Here is a 24,887-nt window from a genome sequence, read left to right as displayed (position 1 = left end):
ATGATTGGATGATGACAGCCTGGCATTTGTGTACCTCTATGCAGTCATGGTTCCCCATCACATAAGTGCACCTTAAAGATGCTGCAAACATTTCATCAAAAGGGGGTTCTAAACTTGTGGACACCTCTGTTCTGGAGAGGCCACTGGAGCTGTGGGCTGGCAAGGTGAGGGTGCTTGAGAGATACCAGCTCCCCACAGGATGCCCTGTCTCTGGTGTCGACTGCTTCACAGACCTGCTGCAGGTACTGGTTGATAGTGATGTGCACCATGGCGGTGCCCACCCCCAGGACCCCATTAAAGGTTTTTTGTTGTTGTCACACAGAAATTGTTTTTGTTTTTAATTTTTATATTTTTCTTATGACTTCAGTGTTGGGTTATACTCATTGCTGTTTTTAATGTTCAGCACTTAAAAACACTTCTATGATACTTTTACCATATATTGTGTATTTTTTAACTTGATAAGCATAGGTTACCTGTATGACTGCTATAAATTTTTCTTCTTTCACTTAATTTTCTCCTTCTGGTTCTTAGAAGCTCCCATTCTAGCATTTATGTCTCTTTTAAAGGTTAATGTTTAAATTTCGATTTTTATATCCCCACATACTTTTTTATAAAAGCAGATTTAGAAATGTTTTAGATAATTCATTTATGATCTATTCTTGAAAACAGTCTCCAGCAGGGAACAAGGCTCAGTTTATTTGTGTGCTCACTCCATAGTCACTCCCTCATTCATGCATGCATATTGGCAAACATTCGGAGATTTGTTTGACACAAACTCTGTGCTAGATCAGGGGTAGTTAACCTTTTTATACTTACCATCCACTTTTGTATCTCTGTTAGTAGTAAAATTTTCTAACCGCCCACCAGTTCCACAGTAATGGTGATTTATAAAGTAGGGAAGTAACTTTATAAAATTTATAAAGCAGAGTTACAGCAAGTTAAAGCATATAATAATAATTACTCACCAAGGAATTTATGTGGGATTTTTGCCAAGTTTGGCAGAATAAATCTTTATAAAACAACTTACTATAGTTAAATCTATCTTTTTATTTATACTTTGGTTGCTCCGCTACCGCCCACCATGAAAGCTGGAACGCCCACTAGTGGGCGGTAGGGACCAGGTTAACTCCCACTGCGCTAGACAATTTGAACACTAAGAAGAATTGTGTGCCTAATTATGAGCTCAGCCTACTTGCTGGGTGGGAGGGTAGAGGAAGATTTGAGACAGGTATCTATATACTCTTTATATTAATTTCCAATATTTAAAATCTTTATTATTAACAAGATGATTACCTTAAAAACAAACATGTTCAAGGAACTCTTCTTGCTTGGAGACTTCTAGCAAGTAACACAGAATAGAATTTTTCTTATTTATTGTTTTTGTTCATTTATACTGTAGGTTGTACAGCACTTTGTGGTTTCTAAAACATGTAAACAAGTGTTGAGTAGAGAGAGAGAGAATGACAATGGGATCTTTATATTTTTATATTTTTGTGGAAATGATTAGCTGTTCACTAATGGTTCCTGCTGGCCTTCATAGTCTGGAGTTGCTAGAAAGTAGCTGCCCAATCAGGGACAACAATTCCCAGCATGCTTTACCTTAGGTCAGTCTCTATGACTGCGTTTGACCAATGACACATAGGCAAAGGGGATGTGTGCCCCCCCCCCCAAACACCTCCATTCTCTTTTTTCCTTAGTAAATATCATTCCTTAGGGCTATTTTGAGAGTCACATGTTGAGGGTGGTGGAATCACAGGACTGAAAAAGCCTGAGTCCCTGAACTTGGGGTTCTACCACATGACCAAGAAAACCTACTTTGGACTGTGATATGAGAGGAAAGAAGATTTATTTATCAAGCCATTGAAAGATTAGGCTGTATCGCTGCCACACTTAGTGTTAGGTTTGTAAATACACAGTCCTTATCCCACTATAAACAATGAAGCAGCCAGTGAAGCCCTTTAAAGTTCTGCAGTATAGATCATGTGGTCATTATTTAGTGCATTAACATTGGCCCATGGGATCTCCCTGAATGAATTGCACAAACCTGTCTCTCTAATTCAAATTACTAATGAAGAGCTTTTGCTTAAAGCCAATCATCTTGGAATTTTTAAAGCAATAGATAATAGTTGCTTCAAATAGACACTTTCACAAGAAAGACCTTGCAAATGGACCTTTTTTCCTTGATATTAAACACCCACCTGCTTCACAAAATACAAACTTCACACAACATATTTTATGGTACATTTCTCCCCAAGTTTCATACATTGGATACATGGTAAGTGGAACAAATACGCTTTCAGGAGGCGGCTCTCCACCACCCACTCTGCATATAACTGGAAAAGCTATAAACAGCCCTTGGATGCTGCAACGTGATCTTTCAATCTGCAATAGCTGATGACAATTTTCTGCCTTATTGGGAGAATAATACCTTAAAGGAAATTTCAGAGCCAGCCTTGGACAAACTCCACTGTTGGTGACATCTGCCTTATTACCAATATAAATGATATATTATGTAACAGCAAATTACTCAGCAAACAATTCCCAGAGATCACCTTTGCTACGGAGTGTGAAACAGAACTACTCCCTTTCCTGAATGTTGAGAGTTTTACAGGGGAGAAATGACCTACCGACAGTTACTCGATGGGAAATGCCCCTCTTTAAGCAGATATATGATGTTTAACTTTACACACTTGGTACCCATAGAAAAAGTAAAATAAAACCATCAGTTTAGTTCTTGCAGAATATACGTATGTACACATACACACATATATATACACAATATACATATAGTATTTTATAGTAAATATACATACACAGTGAATATATAATATATACAAATGCATTGAATATTATACACAATTCTGAAAAAGCCATGTGCAATAAACAATGCCTGTTTCAAAAGGACACTATCTCAGCAAGTGTATATCTTGAATAAATATTATGACTGAAAACTGGCTCAAAATAGCACAATGAAAGAAAATTTGAGATGAAGAAGTCACTGAACTGAGTGATCTATCTCCTTGCCCAAACATTGTCAGAATAAAATAAGAGCAGGAAAATACTAATTAAAATTTTTTTAAGTTTTTGTTCTATTGATTTAGATAGGATTGGGAATCCTCAATCAATTAATTAATCTTGAAAAAATATATTGTCATAAAACTCACATTAAAGCAATTAAGAGTTGCCAGTTAAAACATCTGAAACAAGAGCATCACTAATCCCGGTCATATCTCCAAATATATGAAAATTGTTCACCAAATGGAGGAATTTGAGTGCCTTAATGGTAGACTGATGTTTACTTACTCATAAAGGGGGCACTTTGCACTTGTTTATGTAAATTTTTAAGATTAATGAATCTAGAGAGCAGCATGCTCTTTCCAAAACCTTGGAACGCACTATTATGGGTGTGTTAAAAAGTCTTCACAAAGCCTAAAAGTACACTGGCCCTTTAACTTTTAACACACTTCCCCAATTAAGCATTATAGGCTCCAGACTTTAACAGCTGTCTGCAGCTGTTGAAAAGTGATTTATCATTGTCAGAGTTCGTGACCAAAACATTAAAAGATTTTTTTTTATGTTTGGCACAGTAACTTTCATCTATAGCCATTTATCCTCTTTAATGCTTTCTTATTCACAGTAGCAATAAAAAATGAAAGAAAAACATTTTACTGAATAATTTTGAATTTTATTTTCCTCACACGGAAGACTCAAATGATTTGTAAAATCTTTTGTGTAAGAGAATATTGCTCTGAAAAATATTTGTTTTGTTTTATGGAGAAAAGTGTGGAGTTTTGCTTAAAAGCCTTTTGATGAAAATCTGATTTTATTCATGCATGGGAAATTCTTTTAAATTCTAAAATACTCAAGGAAATCCAAAACCATTTCCCTGTTTTTGAAATAAAAAAAAGAGTATTTTTTTCTTTTTTAACTAATGTTAAAAAGCCTTCCACATCAAACATTCAGTGTTTTCATAATGTTATACTTTGTTTTTAAAAGAAACCTTTTTTTTTACATTAAAAAATTGCAAGTGGAAGGAACTTGGAAGGATTTATAACCTCAGGTTCATCTTCTACGGATCATGTGTCCACTCATCTTGGAGGAACTCAACTGAATGGATTTCTTTTTTTATTTTGCTTCTTACTTCTTTTTTCTATAACCTTTTGCTTAAATTTATTTGGGGTCCAACACTAACACAGTTTTTTATTCAGCTATTGAACCAACAAGCAATTCTACAGTGACCACTCTGTGCCGTACCTATGGCGCCCAAAGGCCAAAATGCATCCAAAGACAGAAGTGCACGCCCCACAGGGCATTCACTGCTTACTTCCTTTATACTCTAAGGCAGTGGCTTTCAACCCTTTTACTCTTGGGAATGGGTGACCTAGCCAGCCAGAAAAGGAAACATGTAACGAATAAAGTTTTATTTCACTATGCATAAGAGGGCAACACGGTACAAGCTGGTGCTTGATTGCTGAACTCCACATGTACGATGCATGGAATACTACATAAGTTTGTTCGAATGCTTTTTGTCTATTGTGCATGACTTGTAAACGCTCTGCACAGTCGAAAAGGTTGTTTGAACAAGCCTACAAATTCCAAAAATATATAAGACAACCTGAATAGTATTTTCATCAATGAAACAGGCTGATATGTAGCAATCACCCTGATCAAAACTGAATTCGACTAATTGGGTCTATAATTTTCATACAACAGCAGGGTGGTTAACTCTTTTGTAGACTGGCACAACATTTCTGGTGGACCAGCAGTTGAAAAACACCCTTCTAAGACTAATCCAACCACATTTTCCCAGAGAAGAGGGTCAATGTAAACATTGATTAGAAAATCATTTTATTGTGTCTTTTTTCAAAGTTCTTGTGCAATGAACATTTTCAGTTTTACTTTGAAAAAGATTCTAACATTGAATCTGATGTACAACCTTCCCAACCTCAGTACAGACTTTAATCTGTGTTTCAAGGGATCCACCCCTCCACCTCATTTCTGTCACGGGCTCTGAAATAAAGTTCAGGCATTTTCAGGCCCTCAAATCAAAGCAGTAAAAGAGAAACTGGCCAGAATTAATCAAAATGTGTCATTCCTCACCTGGCTCTCTGCTGCCTCCTCCAAGCCCCCGAAGTTCAGGAGCCAACTGCATGGGCACACATGCGTAGTAGCACTCAGTGGCAAGTGAAGTGGAGAAAGAAGTAAAATTTGAATAAAAAGCCTTCATGACGCTTTCTCACTGAACTGTAGGCGAGATGGGGACATAGAAGGAAAATGAGGAGTGTGTTTATGACCACATACTACTTTACTGAAAAATATCAGCAAACTCAATTGGATATGACAACGTCGCCTTAACAATTTGCCCTAATGACTCTGATTTTTAGTTTGGCAGTGGCTTCTCTGAGGAGGAAGAGATTTATGACAGAAGGCAGCCTGGGTGTGCAGTTCCTCTGCTGGTGAGGGGCCTCTGTCTGCTTGCCGCCCTGCAGAAAAGGCGATTGGCCTTTGCAATGTGCTGGCCATAGATCTGTCCTCCTAAAGATAATAATTTTCTTGAGCAACTTCCTGTTTTAAAGGTACTCCCTGGGGTGTCAGTGGCCTTGAATTATGGAAGAGACAAAATGCTGTAAGATTGTTAAAGCTGCGGACTGCAGATTAACCATACTCTGGAAACTCCTCGGGAAACAGAAGGGACATGAAGAGAGGCTGAAAGAAACTTTAATATTGGCTTTTGTTTCTCTTCTTCTATTTTCCAATTTAGAGTCTGTACCATAGGCCTTGGCTTTATTGCCTACGAGGACAAAAACAGAAAAGCCAGAATTAGGATTCAAGATTGATAATGGCATCACATTATATCTCCTGACTTTATAGGCTAACATGAACTCCCTTGGTCATTTCCCCCTTCTGATAAAGAGATGGGGACAGCTAGGAAACTCTTTTCATTGTTTATTACTATTGTCTCACACTCCGGTGGCCAACAGTGAACAGAGGAGCTGCAGTGGGTTAGGCTGGGAAGAACAGAAATCTTATAAATTTGTGTGATGAGGTCTCATTATTTTAAAAAGTTCAGGAAGACTCCTATTTTAAAGCGAGACTCACCATGGTAGAAAGCTTTACAAGCTCTGCCATAGAGCCACGTCTAAGAGGAAAGACACTGGGACAGTAGGCTTGAAAAAGGTAAAGAGATTTAAAAAAAAAGATTCCCTATAAATAATACCACAGGAAATGTAGGAAATTTCATCTGTAACCCTCTATAAGGACCAGCTAAATATGTCCAACCAACTATTCACCCTCCTTTTTATAAAGAAGAAATTTGAATATTAATATCCTCAAAAAGAACACTTTTTTTTAAAAAAAAAGCATCTTAAGAATGACTATATATTACTAATAATAAATGTTTATAAATAAGTAAATTGCTAGAAAGTGCATATGTGAACTTTGGTTTACATAAGTTCAGTTGCTGAGTATTTTGGAGGAAGAAAATGTTTGTAATTCAATTCTAAATCAGAGGTTTGTTTATACATTTATTTTTCTAAAGGTTGACTTCCTTTGACCAACTTTATACAGCCAAAGTTTCCTGTGTAAACTGAAGAAAAATATGTGAGATAAAAAGCAGCTCTGAAATTTGTGGGTAGAAAGCCAGTGACCTTGGGCTCAGGCCAATCACCTTGAGCTTCAAGCCAGCAACCTTTGGGCTCAAGCTAGTGACCATGGGGTCACATCTATAATCCCACATTCAAGCCAGCAACCCTACACTCAAGCTGATAAGCCCACGCTCAAGCTGGATGAGTTCATGCTCAAGCCGGCAACCTCAGAGATTCGAACCTGGGTCTTCTGAATCCCAGTCCAATGCTCTACCCACTGTGCTACTTTCTGGTTGGGCAGAAATATATTTTTAAAAGATGTAACTAAAAGCCACGATAAGATCATGGGACTCTGAAGAGTAATTTATTTGTATAGACCAAAAGTCTTAAATCATTTAAAGCTATCACAAGAGGTGCTCCATTGAGAAGGAACATCATAAATGTATGTGCGAGCATCTTGTGTATTGTAAGCATCCATAAACATGAGATATTGCTGTACAGATCTTGGTGGGGCAGCAGCACCTCCTAAGTAGAAGAACGAAAGCTGCAGTCAGATGGTGAGAAGTGGTGAATAAAGGACAAAATGCTCAACTTATGCTAGACTAGGGCAAATAAACCTACAGTGAAAGTGAAGTAGTGAGACCTTGTTCAGAAAGTTCAAGAAAGGCTTCCAATTAATGCTAATACTGATATTATGCAAGATGGTAAAAACAGAAAAACAATGGGTATAGTAAACATTTTCCAGAGTTAATAGGAAGTGACCCATCAATGACAACAGAAACATGGAACCCTACTTCAAGGGAACACACAGACCAGGAATCTTGTTCCCAAACTCTAACTGATTACTGAAGCACCAGGTTAAGAAAGATGCTGAAGCCGCACTGTGGCTTCTCAGGAGATAGAGCCAAGATGGAGTGATGATGCCTGCCCGGGCCAAGGCAAAGGAGATGGCACAGGGTCTCAGATGTGAATAGGGGAATGGAGTAGGTGTGGCCTGAGAGCAGGCCTGGGCTCAAGCAAATGATGAGTGGGCATTCTCTATTTTCTTTGCCAGAGTATAAGTGGGCAGGTGAGGGATTGCTGGGGGTGTGCAGAATTGGGAAGAACATACATTTCTGCCTAGAACCATAAACTCATAAAAAGTCCACCTGATTGCTGATGGTGTCAAAGTGAGATATTCAATGAAGTATCAAAAATGATTATAGGATCATCTACTAACAGCTTTTCCTAAACAGGAAGTGGGTCTGGAGCACATAGTGTCCATTGCACCAACGGATGTACACTGTTCTCCCTTCCCCACCGTGCTGGCCTGCTGATATCACCCAGGACACTGCTTTATGGACTGCCTAAGGAGGTTCTCTTACTTTGTGATTTCCAGGGGCCGTCAAATCCAGTCCACCCAATGGGAGGTGATGACAGGAAGTCAAGAGGTCAGAGGAGGAAAGGCCACAGGTTGGCAGTGACTTGATTTCTGCTCTGAAGGCCACATCTCCTGTCTGGGAGATTTCCTCTGCAGCTTCAGCTCCGGCTCTCTCTGGATTCCCATAACCTTCCCTTCCCTTCCCCCTTCAACCTAGTGATAGGAATGGTTTCCTGCTCTCGCTAACTACCAGGAGCTTGTCGTGCCTTTTGATTTCCCACATTTTATAAATAGTGCCTTTACTAAACTCTCTTCAGTTACTCATTGGAGTGGAACATATTTTTAACTGCCAGGATTGATATAGGAGCCCAAAGATACAGTCTCCATTGTCTAGGGCTTTAAAACTCCTTTCTATAATTTACATAATGATCTTTCTATAATATTGACAATTGATATTATCTCAGCAAAGTATAAAGATTCTAGAAATAAAATTTTAATAGTCTCTCCCTTTCAAAAAAATAACACTCCCAGTCCCCAAACATACACGTGTGTGCGCACACACACACACACACACACCAGCTCACCCTATATAAATGTCTGGATTTGCACTGAATGGCAGAATTAACAATGTCTGCACCCAGGCAACATTATCTGCCTTCCCTGCCCATGTTCTTGAGCCAGTGAAATCAGCTTGAAAGTTTCATCAAAGGCAATCTTGAAGGAGAAAGGAAGTCATACATATGCAACATAAAATAAGTTGTTGACACAACAATATAGTGAGTAGAATTTTTCAGTTGTCCCCAAATTGGCATGCAGGACCCAAAACAGACCAAAAAGGTGTCCATGTCCCCACGTTCTATAGGAGGATACAGATAATTGGCACCTGATATCTGCCAGGTTTATTATACAGCAGCCTGGTCTTGACCACAGCTTCCCCAAACCTCATTCTGTACAAGCCTAAGACTAGACACTGAAGAGAAAGAAAGGGAGAAGGAGGAAATTGTTGGACTCCCCCATTGTTGTCTTGAAAGGGGAGTGCTGGCCTTCCTTACCCATCCTTGGCAAAGACCAAGCCAAGCCTCTTATATAGCTTATATTTTGAGAGGACACAGTTCTACATAAAAGAACAAAGGAGGAGACTGAGGGGAGGTGATCTAAGGGAATGAGCAAGCCAGCTGGCAAGTGGCGCTGAGTAGGGTGTGTACAATAATGAGACTAGTAGACGTAAAATTGAATCAAGAGAGAAGTACTGTGAGCCTGTTTTTCCAAAGCCATTTCATTCTCCTTGTTAAAGAACACCTTTAACAAGGTATTAACATTATGCATTTTAAATGTTTTCTGTTCCCTTCTTTCATTCAGTTCAACTTTGTATTGAATGAGCTCTGGATTATTCTTCTTATCACCCACTGGTGTAAGCAGACAGTAACGTGATTGCCCCAACACAATAGGAAGCTCCGTTTCGTAACACACTTCAGCGTAATGACTCTTTTCCTCTGAGAATTGGTTTTGAAACTCACCCAAACTTACTCAGAGGAAACTCATTTTGACTGTAATGGCTACATGTGTAATGAGATTAGGCTGACAGAATCCTGCTCTCTTGCTCTCTCTCTCTCTCTCTCTCTTTTTAATGGGCTAAAATAGATCAGATTTAAAAGCCTTTTTCAATCTGAGACTAAAACAGAAATAATAACTTTTGAGCCAGTGGTGGTTTACAAGTGTACAAAGCTTGCAGTTTTATTTTCTCCACACAAAGGCTGCTTTTATTACTAACAGTATGCTCTCATTTGGGAGTATCAATTCTAGTGTCTAAATCTCCAGGTAGAGGCATTTCCTAGCCCCGGAGTCTAACCGGCATGCCAGAAAACCACATGGTGCAGAATGCTGCATGCCCACACTGAACTGGGATCATCATCTTGTTAATTTCCTGGTGTTCATGTGTATTTTGTTAACACGTCAATTCAGTGGTTTCTGCATATTTTACGCTTTGTCATATATATCAGAATAATGGTACATGGGTGGCATTTGTAGTCAGAAGGGAAGACACTTGTCACAAACAGCTCTCTGGGTTTCCAAAAATGGGCCCTGAAAGAATTCTTCTTAAATAACAAAATGGTTCTACTCTGCTGTGCGGGACAGAAATGAGAAAGTTTGCTTTCTTAAAGTCCTGCATGGTCCTATTGTGTTACACACACACACACACCCCCACACACACACACACACATTAATTATTTAAACACATAGTTCTCTGAACTCCTTTGGAACATATAGCGGCATAATTTATTTTAATATTAATTATGTATTGTCTTGTCAATTAATAGTTTTGGTCTGTAAGTTTTATTGTCTCAGAATAAAATGCTTACATCACAGAAGACTGGAATTAGTCTTCTTATTATTTTTTAATTACTGTGTTCCCTCCTTGCCCCATCCCAGTGCCAAACACATTCCCCTGTATAAAACTATTGCTAAAAAATGCAGTGAATATCATCTGTAGCACCGTCTTTAGTAGCAATTATTAAGCCATGTCCTGAACTGAGTAGTTTGCAGCCATAATCACCTTATAGTCCTACAAACCTTGCATATGTTTTAGCCACATATTACATTTATAATAAAATATTTCAAACATTCAAATATAGTACAATAAAAGCCCATGTACCTACCATCATTGATGTGGTTAAAACTTCATTTATAGACATTTTAATAGATAGTGATTGAGAGGCTCAGAGAGGGTAAAGTAACTTGCAAAAATTTCACAATTAATAAGAAGCCACTTCTAATTGAAGTGTGAGACTCTGGAATAAAACATAGACTTCATAAAAATGACCAAATTTAGCCAGGTAGGTAATGATAACATGGTTCCCAAAAGGATTAAAGCAATTTCCAGAGTTACCTAATGCATGGCCAGGAAGTCACTTATAAGTGAATTGTGAAAAACTAGCCCAATATTTAGAACTTATTCCACAATCACCCCAGAGGGCCTCATTGATCACTCACTCCTTCCTCTTCTTTCTTATATCATGGTTTGGTGATTTTCATAGCATGTTTTTTCTATTTTCCATGAAACATTTATGAGATCATACCACTTTAAAATGTTGCCCCAACTCCAGAAAGCAAATGTAGAACTGCTACAAGAGAAAGGCTTGTTTGATTTTATCAATGCTTCAGATACATAAATGTCAAAAAAGTTGGAGTTCTTTCTTGAACAAATGTTGGACTTTGGTGGAAAATTATCTTAAGAATTACTACATCTTCAACATATAACATTTGGTTGGAAACTACTATGAAAAGAGTCTTTCTAGTGAGAGTTTTCATAGCCTTACCTCTGACTGGGACTGGGCATACCACAGAATAATTAGGATAAAAATTATTTCAATATTTTTAGGTTTCACTGGAAAATGTAATGAAAAAAACCCCAAAATATAAAATATTTCAAACACTTAGGACCTCACACACATTTTAGATAATCATCGGGGAAGTATGTCTTATTGAGAAAAATCTTGGCATTTTCATGATAATTCTTTTAACATTGTATCACTCTTACTAAACTTAAAAAAAATCAATATTCGGATTGCTGTTCCTTATCTTCCAAAATTCCTTTCTGATACTTTTGTTCTTAATATTTTCACTGAGTGGAAATCTGCTTCAGAAGTAATAGTTTACCAATACTCAATTTAAATGACTTACTTTCCTAATAGACTCTCTGCCCTGTGTTTAACATATTTGGAACTTAACTCATTCATCAAACATTCTTTCATTAAACTGGTATCTGTTGAACACCCACCATGCATCATGCATTGTACTAAAACTTAAGTGAAATACACTGAAAATTAACCTTAGTTCCCAAATTAAGGCACTTACTATGAAAGTAGAGTGTGTACCTATAATCCAAGAAATAAAGAATTAAGTACCACCAGAGAGGTAGAGGTAAACTTTTAGAGAGGATCAGAGGAGAGAAAGAGAACGTTTTCCTGAAAGAAAAAAGAAATCTTTCCGGAAAATGTGAGAGTTAAACTGTATCTTGAAATAATGATAGTGTTTGAATTTGTGGGTCTGGAAGGGCACTGCAACCGAGAGAAAAGTGGGAGTAAATGTACAGAGGAGGAACATATGGGGTGTGTCCCAGGACTCTGAGCAGAACATGTCAGGGCCAGTGAAGTGGATAAGGAAGATGATGATGGCTTGTCCTACCAATCCTGGACAAGGGCACATGTCCTTCTTACACACCATGAAAGCCATGCCAAAGAGTCCACACCTCATTCCTTTATATATGGGGGTGTACTTGCTTCCGAGAGACTACTGCTGGACACAAGCATTACGTTAGGAGGCTATTGTTTTCTTTTTTTTTCTTTCAGATAAATGGTAATGAACAGTAACTCTTCAAAGAAATTAGAGAAAATATCAAAAGATGGGGCTAAGTTAGAAATATAACAAAAGAAGACTACATAATACTTTGGAAAAATGTGGTTGTTGTGGGGAGGGAGTTAGTTAAGAAAGGTTGGTTAAGCATTAAAGATATCTTGGGTGTTTTAAAATAGTGTGGCTAGAAAGATGTTAGTATCACCAAGAGAAGTATAAAATGCTGAACAAAAAATCATATTTGGAAGAAAATATAATGAGAATTATTTCAAACAATGATTTTTTTTCTTTTTTTTTTAAATAAGTGAGAGCAGAGGAGGCAGAGAGACAGACTCCTGAATGCGCCCCAAACAGGATCCACCTGGCAAGCCCCCTATGGGGTGAGGCTTTGCCCATCTAGGATATTGCTCCACTGCTCAGCAACCAAGGTATTCTTAGCACCTGAGGCAGAGGCCATGGAGCCATCCTCAGTGCCTGGGGCCAACTTGCTCCAGTCAATCCAGCCATGGCTGCAGGAGCTGAAGAGAGAGAGAGAACGGGGTGGGGGGAGGCAGGGAGAGGCAGATAGGCACTTCTCCTGTGTGTCCTGACTGGGAATCGAACCCTAGATATCCACACGCCAGGCCAATGCTCTACCACTGAGCCAACTGGCCAGGGCCCAAACAATGAATTTCAATATTTGACATAATGCCTAGTCCTAGCAGGAGTAAACAACTCCCCCCAAATATTCTCCTCTTCTTCCATGACAATAAAGCTTAACAGATGACAGGGACATCCAACTAAAGATAGTCTCCCAACCAAGTTAGGTGTGGTGATATGACTAATGCAGGGTAATGGCATGTGAGTTAGAGTGATAACCACTATGGTGCTTGGTCTTAAAACACTGGGCACACACTCTTCCATTTTTCATTCTCTTTTTCACAAGTTACTGAGACCAAATGAGATTACCAAAAAATAGTAATGATGATAATGAATGAAAGAAAAATGAAAGAGAGAAAGAAAGGAAGAGGGAAAGAAAGAAAAAGAAGAAGAAAAATAATGACACTGAAGATGGAAGTGGAGGAGCCAAGACATCATTACAGACTATATCCACGTGGGGAATGCAGGGAGAGGACAGACCAAGAAGGCATGGTCAGAGAAGTAAGAGAATTGGGAGAGGGAAGTGGGAGCCATATGAGTCAAAGTAAGAGAGTTTTGGAATAAGATGTCTCAAGAAATTGAGAGAACCGGGTCAATGGTCAGAGCAAGCACTGAGCAACTGTGGTGGACAATCATCTTTCCAGAAGTTTGGCAATGGCCAGAAGGAGAAGCAAGGGAAATATGGGAGAGTTCAAGGGAACGGCAGGATCAAGAGAAAGTGGGTTCGGATAAGAAGACAAAAGCATGTTGTCTGGCTGAATGGAAGGGACTTTTGGAGAGGGCAATATTAACAATGTTAGTGGGGACGGGATGGGGGCCAGTTAATTGATTCAGCAGTGCTTCAGGATGGGAACAGGGGATTGAGGAGAAGGATTAGAATGTAACAGGAGGAAAGAGGTGCAGTGGGAGAGAAGTTGGATGAAGATACAGGGAAATTGTGAGAACAGGAAAGCCAGGAAGTAAGGAGGGAAGCTGAGGGAGTTTGGTCTCTAACATTCCTCTTTTTATCCACCCACAAGAACAAGGCTTACTGCAGTATTCCCTGCAGTCTCTGGAAGGCTCTTGGCAAGCTGTCCTAAGCTTATGTCTACTGCCACAAAGTGGTCTGATTGCTGTATCAAGACAGAAGAAAAATAACACTGATTTCTGTGCACTGTTACCCTATCAAAATAAAGAAAAAATTAAGTTACCAAACCTGTTTCTTTCACTTTCCTCTAATATTAAGATAAGACGTTTACTTTTATATATTCCCCTTGACTATGTTATCTTAGTATTAAGTAGTAATGAGAGATCATGTCATTTTGGGTTCAGTTTCTTTTGACTGCTTGTAAAATATAATTTAGTTGACAGTTACAACTGTTTTCCTTTAATTTGACAAGTTACTAGACATTTATGTTTGCATCATTATCATCATCATTATCTTTACACAAGTTCTATTTCTATTTTTCTTAGAGGCATTGTCAGTTGAAAGCACTGGTTACACCTAGAGGAATGTATGCAAATATTTTTACCTAAGAACCTTTATAATGTTAAATAGTAAAAGACAATGAAGCCAATATGAAAGAAGAAACTGAAAGAGAAAAATCTACTTTTGTATATCCCATTTTCAAACCTTTGAACAGCATGTACTATAACATGACATTTACACATTATAATACCTGGACAAAGAGATGGTCATTTCATTTTTAACAGTTTTACAATAAATGAATGAATGAATGGATTGAACATAGAAGATTACTTTCAGTGTATTTAATGTTTCAAAGTGCAGATGTTCTTTAGGTCAACCTCATAGAAATTTACCAAGAGGCCAGTGGCTTTTGGTACTGCACTTGATCTTAGCCAAAAGGCCGAGAAGCAGTCCAAAGGCTTTTGAAACTGTCAAGTTAACTATAGCAGCAGAGTTCAGGTAGAACATTTAAAATAATAAAGTAAAAGTGGATGTCTTATTCTTTCATGGAACAGGATTTGCAGTCAGAATACTAAAGTTTTATATGTATGACTTTTGGCAAGTTATTTATATACTGTGTTTTACTTTTCTCATCAACTTAAGACTTATTTATGTGAGGAAATAAGCTACAGCTAATTTTAAAGGACTTTTTTAAGTTTGCATAAATTTCATTTAGTTATACATTTATAGATTCAAAAAATATTTCTGAGGAACCACTGAGGGCCCAGGTGATTGGCAGGAGCAAGTCTTGGCAGGCCTTGTTTATCATACTAAATACAAGGACCTCACCCAAAAGACTGTAAGGAATGTGATGAGATTTGCCTTTAGGAGAAATTGTCCTGGCATAAAGACAGCTGATCTAGTGATGAGGGTGACTGAGATTAAGAGAGAGGCTTCTGTCTAGTACATTCCTTTATGATAGCATCTCTTCATTGCAGAAAATTTAGAATATACAGATTTTAAAAATACGTATTAGTATATGGTATTTTCTTAGGCAGCCATGTGTTCTGGGTTTTCAGGGCTAGACCCAATTTCAGATACCCTGTCATGTTATTCTTAAAAGTAGACTTGTACTTGTCAGACTTTTCCAACTATATTAACTGAACTTCAAATTTCCGAGGATAAGGTGAGCCTATGTTTTCTCTAAGTTACTTGAAGGCAGAGTCTATGTATTATTCCAAAAGGAAAGACAAGAATTGTATGAGTAAAACAGTAATGAGAAGCAGCACAGTTGGTCAGTTCCCAGGGGACAAACAGCAATAAGGGGGCAGGTGTTGGTAAGGTCCCATCAGGGAGGAATATGTATCCAGAATCAGGGCTTTTTAGCCATAGAGTTGAAGAGCACAGTTTGGCACAATCAGTGTTGAGTTGAAAGTAACATGTTACCAACAGTGATACTGTTGTAAATGACTTACTTTTCTCTATAAATTAAAGTAGATTTAATTAACAGGTTGTTGTCCCACAGGGAACTCATCCATCATGTGTGTTGGTGAAAAATGGAGAACCAATGATGAGATGACAGGGACAAGGAGGACTTTAAACAGGAAAAAGATATGGTAAAGTTTGCATTTTAGAAAGGTCACTCTAGATATCGGAGGAGGCGAGACCTGGTAGGAGGCTGTTGGAATAGATGAGAGACGAGGGGTGATGAAGATCTAAACTAGGGCTGCAGTGGCTGAAGTGGAGCAGAGGACAGATGAGAAAAAAGAAAGTATCCCCCAAACCATGTTTACCCAGAACCTGTGAATGCGGCACTGTTTAGAAACAAGGTCTTTTCAGACATAATGAAGTTGAGGCCATACTAGAATAGATTGGCTCCAAATCCAATATGAGCGGCGTCCTTATCTGAAGAAGGAAGTTTGGACACAGAGACAGAGACACCAAGAAAGAAGGCCATGTGACAGTGGGAGCAGAGATTGAGGTGACACAGTTTCAAGACAAGAAACGCCAAGGGTCACCTGCAACCAAAGAAGCTGGAAAGAGGCAAGGCAGACCCTTCCCCTCTACTCTGCAGAGAGCAGGGCCCTGCAGACACCTTGATTTTGGACTTCTGGCCTCCAGAATCATAAGAGAATACATTTGTTGTTTTAAGCCACCAAGTTCATTGTAATTGTGACAATAGCCCCAGGCAACTAATATAAGAAGTAAAATAACTGTGACTTAATCTTTGCTTGAATATAAAGGGAGAGGAAGAATTTTGAACCTGGGGGAGTGAATGGATGGCAATGGAACCCACTAAGTAATAACATATAGCAAGGATCAGCAAACTATAGCCCTCAGTCAAAATCTGCCTGCCTCCGCATTATTGTTAATAAAGTTTTACTGAAACCCAGCCACACCTATCTGATTACATATCGTCTACACCTGTTTTCCTGCTAAGGCCAAAATTGATTAGTTATAACTGAGACCTCATGGCTTGCAAAGCTTAAACTACTTACTATCTGGGCCTCTGCAGAAAATGTTGCCAACTCCTTAGAACAGAGGACAAAAAGAAGACTTGGGGCTCTGATGAGTTCAAAGGCTCTCCAAGACAAGTGGATGAATATGTTACAGCTTCAACTGGAAATAAATTCACAGAAATATTTTAGGAAGCCCTACACTGCTTAGATTTATCAGTAGAAAGAGAAAACTATATATAAAGTTAGAAATGTGACAGTGACATTATTAAGTCACTGCCCCAGAACAGTTGATATCTGCTTCATTCAAGGCAGAAAAGAGAACGTAAAACACACTGTATCCCCTCCAGAACCAAACTAAGCACAGCAGGTCATTCTCAGTTTGTGTAAGTTCTTCCACATTCTCCTTCTATTGAAGGCAACCACTGTGGAGCCCCATATTACTTATAGGAAAAGGCATCCCGTGACCTTGGATTGCAGTCTAAGGATAGTTTTCTGAATTGTAAAGTGATCATTTTGCTAAGTCTGTGAACTCATTGAGATTTCTTATCTCTAGTTCTCTAGCATAAAGCAGTCTTCTCAGCTTCGCCCTCTCTGACCCAAGGTAACACAGATCCTACGTCAGGGGCCCGGCCAGAAGTGATGCGCAACAAGGTCAGAATTTCTGCAACATCTCATTTTCCATTTTTAAAATATATTTAAATTTTGGGTTCTATTCTGTAATACTTTTAAAGTATAAAACAATATGTTTATTAAAACTGATGTCCAGTGAATATCCCACACGTAAAACTTATGACTATAGGTACATTTTAGCATTACCAAGTAATTTTAACAGGGTCCTACAACTGGTATACTGGAAATATGGTTTTCTACACAGTATTAAGAAAATGTGTATTATTTATTATTCAAGAAAAATAGATAGACTAGAATCACCAGCCCAAATACAAGATGACAAAACTATTTTCATCAGAATCAGGAAGTTGTATATTTACTTCTAAAAACTTGTCTTAAAATTCACAGTGATCAAAAATTGTATCTGGACTATCCTAGCTTCTCTGCTGACTACAGAACCAATTGCAAATGTGCTCATTCTGCCACTGAATATCCAAATCAGGCTGTGCCACTACCATTGGACATTTTCATATTAAAATAAATCTCTGGCTCATTTCTGATTTCAGACCAAATCATGAGATTATTGAAAGTTCTGGGATTTTGTATATGACATTTTCTATGGAGACACAGTGAGGAAAGAAAATACCCGAGAAGTTAAAGCTATCTCCAGACGATAAGCATGAGTATAAAACATCCCATTTGTGGGTAAACAGCATTAGCTGAAGGTGACCGTTGCATTATCTTGATATCTGGGGTTCCTTAGCTTAAAGAAAAAGACTAGAAGCATTCTTACTTTGTCAGATGCATGTTCTCGTCGATGAATGAATTAAGAAAACTTTACCCAGACTTCATATGAGTTTTGCATTCCAAATTTGTGTTCTGATAAATCAACTATTTATCAGAACCATGAAGTTCACAGTGCTTCCCCGCCCATTTCAGATTTGACATACTGAAAAGAAATCAGAGCCAATTATTTACAACAGATTTCAAGTGCCATTGTTTCTATTGTCAGTTGGATTTTAGGAATTCATGGATAGAAGCTTGCCCGCTTGTCACCACCATACCTCATCTTTCTGCAGCAAATAGTTAGCCAAGTGAAAATGCCGCTGACCTAAAGATGCTGTAAGAACATTTATTGCAAGAGATGGATGCTGCTTCTTTCTCCATGTGAAGGGAAGAAACAATCAGTTTTGCTGAGATACACATCAGTAGGTACTTGGCTAACTTAACCCAGATTGCTGTCTGTGTTTAAGACACTAACATTTTAGCGGTTGCTCTCTTTACTAAGTTTGCCTGTTTCTGCCATAAACACGAGCTTTTGCTAAGAACTCTGGCGGTAGAATAAGGGTTTCTGCTGCTGTGACTGAAATCAAATTCGGTGTAATAATTTTCTCTTAGGAAAATAACTTTCTAGATGAAGGATTACAGAAGAAGTGAAGCTCATTCTGACTTAGGGAAAGGTAAAATAACATAATTCTTATGTCAACTAGAAACTGTGACAAATAAGAAGGACCCTCACGGGAGAAGCCCACGGCAGCCATTCAGGCTGGGCTCAGGAGAGGCAGCACTCTGACATCAGGAACATCTAGACATCAGGTCTGACATCTAGACCTGGGGAAAATGAAGGTTCTAGGACCCTAAGATTCCAGGAATCCTCACAAAGCATCAGAATAGCCCCTATGTGTTGGTAAATTCTTATTGAGTGAATAAAAGATTTAAATCGACAGACCGTCTCATCCGTTGTGAAACATGAAAGAACATGGCTATGGTTCTGACATTTGTTGTGAATGTATGTTAGGGAGATAGAAAATTGAGAGCTTTCCAGAAACCAAGCTGTTCTCCCTCTAACCAGTGTGAGACATGTGCAGAAAAGTCCCTACTATGTGTCAGTAACATAACTTGTCTGATCTTGACAAGGTTTTACAGAATGAAAAATTGAGAGCCTCCCTCCTGAAAGTTCATTCATTCATCAGTTACTTACTTACTGAATGCTTATTATGTAACCACAGCAAATGCTCTGCCCTCATGGTGCTTACATTTTGGCTGGTGGAAACTGTCAGAAAACAAGTGGATGAACAATGTGTCCAGTAGTGATAAGTCTTCTGAAGAATGAAGCAGCAGAGGGGAGTAGAGAGTGGAGGGACAGGGAAGAGTAGTCGAGGAAACTTTTGATGTGGTGACGCTTGAGCAGACACGAGGAAGGAAAAGATTCTCTCCAAAGCCATGAAAAAGTGGCTGACCGAGGGTATCTGTGTGTTGTCTGATTTGTCTATTTGTCCAATTCCAGAGTTGTAAACATTGACGTTAGTTGCTGATAGATAAATTTCTGTTTAACAGTTCATTTGGGCCTTGGAGTTTTGAACATCTCCAAAGGGAGCCGATTTCTGGGTCCCTGGAATGAATCTGTCTCCAGAACATAGATGAATATTCAAGTACCACCCTATTGCTCTGTCATGTTGGGCCATGCCCTGGAATTCAACATCTATCTGCCATATGTTGTTCTCCTTTAGAGCTCCTGTTGCAGTGCAAAACAGAAAATTAGGATACCAGTGATGACCTTTTGTCACAGTAAATTTTTATTTAAATGGTATTAAAATAAGGCTTTGTCTAGCCCCTTCTTTGAAAGTTTGTACAACAATCTGCTAAAGCTTTTCAGATGAATCATTCTTTCCTCCTATAAAAAACGGGACAACAGTCATCCATTGATCTGATGGCCATTGAATCTTCTGTCTCATTCCAGGAGAGGCATTATTGTCAGTGGCCAACAGGTAAATGGATGTTTTGACTAATGATTTTTGGAGTCAAATAAAAATTATTCTTCAATCAAACTCACTACTTCTGACATCCAGTTCGATAATATAAAACAATTCCACTCAACGTTAATGTGTTAGTTATTTGGAGACGGAGGCCACTTTCTTCTAGTGGGTACATCGGGGTCCTGGGCAAAATGAATATTTGCTGAATTTCTCATTTGTGAAGCAGAGACTTGCTAATGCCTAGGCTAACAATCTCTCTGAGCAAGTCATTTTGTTAGTGCTTTAAACTACAGAAACTTGGGGCCTCAATAAGCTAGTCATTTAAGCATGGGATAAATCCAAAGCTTCTATTTAAAGAAGTTCTGTCAGTCTACTTCTAATAAGAAGTCCTGTAAAGCCTTGACTGCCTGCAGTTACGAGGTAAAAGAATTAACCTTCACAAATGTTTATATAAATAAACAAGGCTGGAATAGAACTCAGAAATTACTGATTTAAAATATCAGATTTTGTGGTAAGTAACAATTTAGGTAGGTTTCCCCCTATAATTTATGTATGTAGTTAATACCCAACTTACCAGCTGATTGTGTTTCAAAATTATATTTGTAAGTTGATATAAAGTCAGGGTGCATTTCCAAAAACAACCAGTGTTATAACAATGTTAAAAATGGAAATTAGCTTATTTAATATTTACTTAATCCATATCGATGTTAGGTGAGTTTGTTTAATCCATATCGAGACCAATCATTTTTATTTGCCATTTTGTAAAAGTTTATAATAGATGTTATTTCAGGTATTGTATCAAATAATGACCTACTAAAAGGCTCTGGATCAAATTGCCAGAGGGCTAATCCTTGCTGCTAGTTACCAACAACATGAGCTTGGGCAAACACTTACCTTGCTATGCCTCAGTTTATTCAACAGTAGGTAATAATAATATGATTTAGAGATTTTAAGTTTTAAACGGCATAGGTCCAGGATCTGGCATATGTAAACAGTTCATAAATGACTAAAGTTGGCCAAAGAGTATGATCTCATCATAAACTAAAGCATTTAATCTTCCTCCTATTGCGATATTGCTGTGAGAAATCAGGACCAGCAGGGATTTCCTGCATCCCTTTTGTGGGCCAGTGTAAAAGCCAAGCCTAGTCATCAACTTCCTTGTTTTTGGCAAAACTGCCTACTTGTGAGAAGGGAACAAGTTACTGAGAGGGTCTGGGAATGTGGTTCCCTCTTCCTGCCCCTTCCCTCCTGTAGGCATCATGGAAACTACTGGGAGGACAAGGAGGAAGGATTGAGCAATGGCTGGGAGGGTCCCTTGTCCCTTCAATCACATGGGATTAAATGAAAGGCCACATATCCTGTGCGTCTCGTCTAAAGCTTTCTTCTGAGGCGAATTTCTTTCTGTCTGTCTCCAGTTTGCTTAGCATGTACCACTTCTTCAGCCCACGGGCATCTTGGTGGTTCCTAGTTCCTATAGATGAGCTCGCGTTCTACCCGCATGCCTCAGGTACACATTTGGACCTACTGCCACCACCACCACCCCTTTACTTTATTCAGCCCAGCTGTAGATCCAGGGCAGAGTGAGAGGATGGAGGGTGTGAGGGGGAGGGGGAGGAGAGGTGGCAGTGAGGGAGGTGGGTGATGGAGCAGTTAAGTATATGGAGACAGGACTGACTAGGTGCTCGTGTTCCATTCCAGATTCTGGTCTGCTCCTCTCACCTCATTCATGGGAACCTTCTCAGTCCTTCGGAGCATATGTCTATCCTCTGATCCTAGAACCCTCAGAAACTGTAATGATGGCCGCTGAGCAGGGAGAGAACACAGTGACTTGAGGAATCCATCTCCCCTTCAGTGCTTCTGTGTACTATCCACTCCTGTGCTCAGCATGGCCGGCTGGACTTCAAGAAGCTGGTGTTAGAGATGCTAATGATAAATAAGTCGATGAGATTATATATTATATACATGAAATATATTTTAAATAAAAATAAAATTATATATGTAATATAATAGATATTATATATAATATTTTATAATGTATACCATATAATAAAATTAAATATATAATATATAGAGTACTGTTATTTATAAGCTTATTATATTTTTCTAGGAAAAAAAAAAGAGGTCCCATTAAGTGGACTATATATTGCTTCATCTAAAAAAAAAATTACCCAAATCCTGGATACAATATATATGTCACAAATATATATATATATTATTGAGAGAAAAAGCTGGTTTAAAACAAGAACACTGGATGGCTGTTGATTTTGGTGATGTGTAGGGCTGAGGGAAGGGTTTGTTTTATACCCATCCCCATGAATTATAAGGATAAGAAATGGGCCATTAACTTCTGGAGATGAAAATAATCACCTGGTTGAGTCAACTCCTCTCTTGCGGCAATAAAGCAGAGTTTTTCAAGCTCTGCCTTAGGATCGAGTTGGGGAGAGGGACTGGAGAGTGGGGGTAGGAACAGGGGAGGAGGATAAAAAAAGGGGAGCCCGAATAGTGATGGATACTTCCTTGATGCTCTTCTTCACCTGGTGGCTGCAGACCCAGGCTATGTTTTAAAGACCTGATTTTCCTATTCATAGGTCTGATGTATTATAACGTCTGGCTGTCTGGAAAGAATACATCACTAATGCTCAGGTCTTACTGGATGGGACAAAAATCTCTAAACAGAGATTGCTCTTTTTAATTCCTAAATTTAATTTAGGACTTCAGCCCTCACTACCCTCAGCATCCCCGCCTGCACCACAGACAGACCCCTTCGGAAACCTGCTGCTAAATTAATCACTGGGTGGCACCCAAGAGCCAGAAAAAGATGGATCAAATTGCAGACACTCTCTAATACACATATTTTAACAATTTCCTCCATCCTCAGCGAAATTATGCTAATATTTTAGTTGAGTTTCCTCAAGTCTGGAACTCAAATTAAGTCTGTCTGTTTCATTTTTATGATAGTGCTTGAAATCACTTGCAGACAAGAGGTTGTTGGGCCATGAGATTTATAGTGGCAGTGCCACCGAGGTCAAACACATCCTGAGGAAGAGGAAAGCAATCTGTAGAACCAGTGTTTTCACTGCAATAAAGTTTATAGCAGCATTAAGGGAATAGTTACAAATCAGTCGGATGGTGTTGATTTCATTGAGAATAAGTATATTTACACTCGTAAGCTTTCTCTCATAATATTCTGAATGTTTCACACAATGGGATTAGTGAAGGTTGGATCTGGGCATATTTCACAAGTGACAAAATTTGTTTTTCTTTTTTCCACCCATCCTTCTACTTGGTACTTTCACAAAATTGGTTTACAATGGCTCTGTTGGGGCTGAGTCAAGGTTCAGCAATTTTCTGAGATTTCCAACAAAGTCAAAGATGCTGTGGAAACAAGAGTGAAATGACTGTTTGTGTCTATGTATGTGATTAAAAGAGGAGATAAATTTAAAGAAACAAAATGTCCTTAATACCAAAATGTGCTCCTTTAGTTAATTAGTAATTAGTTCTTCTCACTGCCACTGATTCTGTATCATTAGAATAGCTCATTGAATGTTTAATCCCCACACTTAAAGAGAAAATACAGCTACCTCAATCCATATAAAGCCTACACAAATTATGTTTATGCTCAGCACAAGCTATCTTAAATAGGTTCCTTCTGTAATTCTGTATCATAGCACCCAACTTTTTTCTTGAAAATAAATAATATTACTTTTAATACTTAATCATAAAATGACTATGTAATTTTGCTAGTTTCTATTCATTGGATAATTATTATATAATTTTCTTATGTGTTGTTTATTTTCTTATTTATTGTCTACCTTGTCCACTAGATTGTAAATCCCACCAGCGCAAGTCCTTGTCTTCGTCTCTGTCCCAATTCCAAAGCCTATCACTCTGTCCTTTGTCCCTTTGGCCCTTTGTCCTCAAAAATATTTATTGAATAAATGAATGAATATCGATTGCTATGTTCTCAGGATTCTTCCACATGGTGAACAACACATTCTCACCCTCATGTCAGTTCAACACGAAGGGAAGCTGTTCTAATACTATTAGGTAGTGTTCTAGAACCTCCTGTTTCTGTCTTGTATTTTGACTCTCTCATAGCTGATGTGGCTCTCATAGATGGGGAAAAGGAAGGAATAGGTCTTTTCATCCATGTTTGATAAATGAGAAAGCTAGGGCTTCGGCCTGTGAATCTAGTTAGTATAATTTCTTGACAAGAAACCATAAAGCATAGCCTGAAGCAACACTCTAAACTGCAATACAGCTGCCTGTGTGAGAACTGGAAACCGGTGGGGCCCTCGTGCTCATCTCATTTGCCCATGGTGGCCCCGCGTGGATGTGTTTGTGCTTACATAGCCTCCGATCTGGATCGGAATAGGATGTAGTTCACTCATTTGAAGGTCATATAAAGTTTTGCCTCTTTAAAAAACAAGTGCCCATGGAATAACATACTAGATAGTTGTTTTAATATGACTGCTATGTTAGACCATTTGTATATTTTTATTCTTTTAAAAATAATTTCCCTGTACTTCCCAATTATAAAATTAAAACGTACCATTGTGTTGAAAACATAGGAAAGCACAGAAGAAAAAAATTAAAATGACCCCAATTCTTACCACCCAGAGTTAAGCACGCTGTTTTGCTGTGCTTCCGTCCCCTGTCCAGCTGGTGAATGTATCTAGTTCACAGGGAGGAGGCCCTGCTATATGGGCATTTATCTTCATGGAAGGACTTCTTTGTGTG

Source organism: Saccopteryx bilineata, chromosome 3, assembly GCF_036850765.1.
Source record: "Saccopteryx bilineata isolate mSacBil1 chromosome 3, mSacBil1_pri_phased_curated, whole genome shotgun sequence".
Classification (NCBI taxonomy): Eukaryota; Metazoa; Chordata; class Mammalia; order Chiroptera; family Emballonuridae; genus Saccopteryx; species Saccopteryx bilineata.
This window is presented reverse-complemented; position numbering follows the sequence as displayed.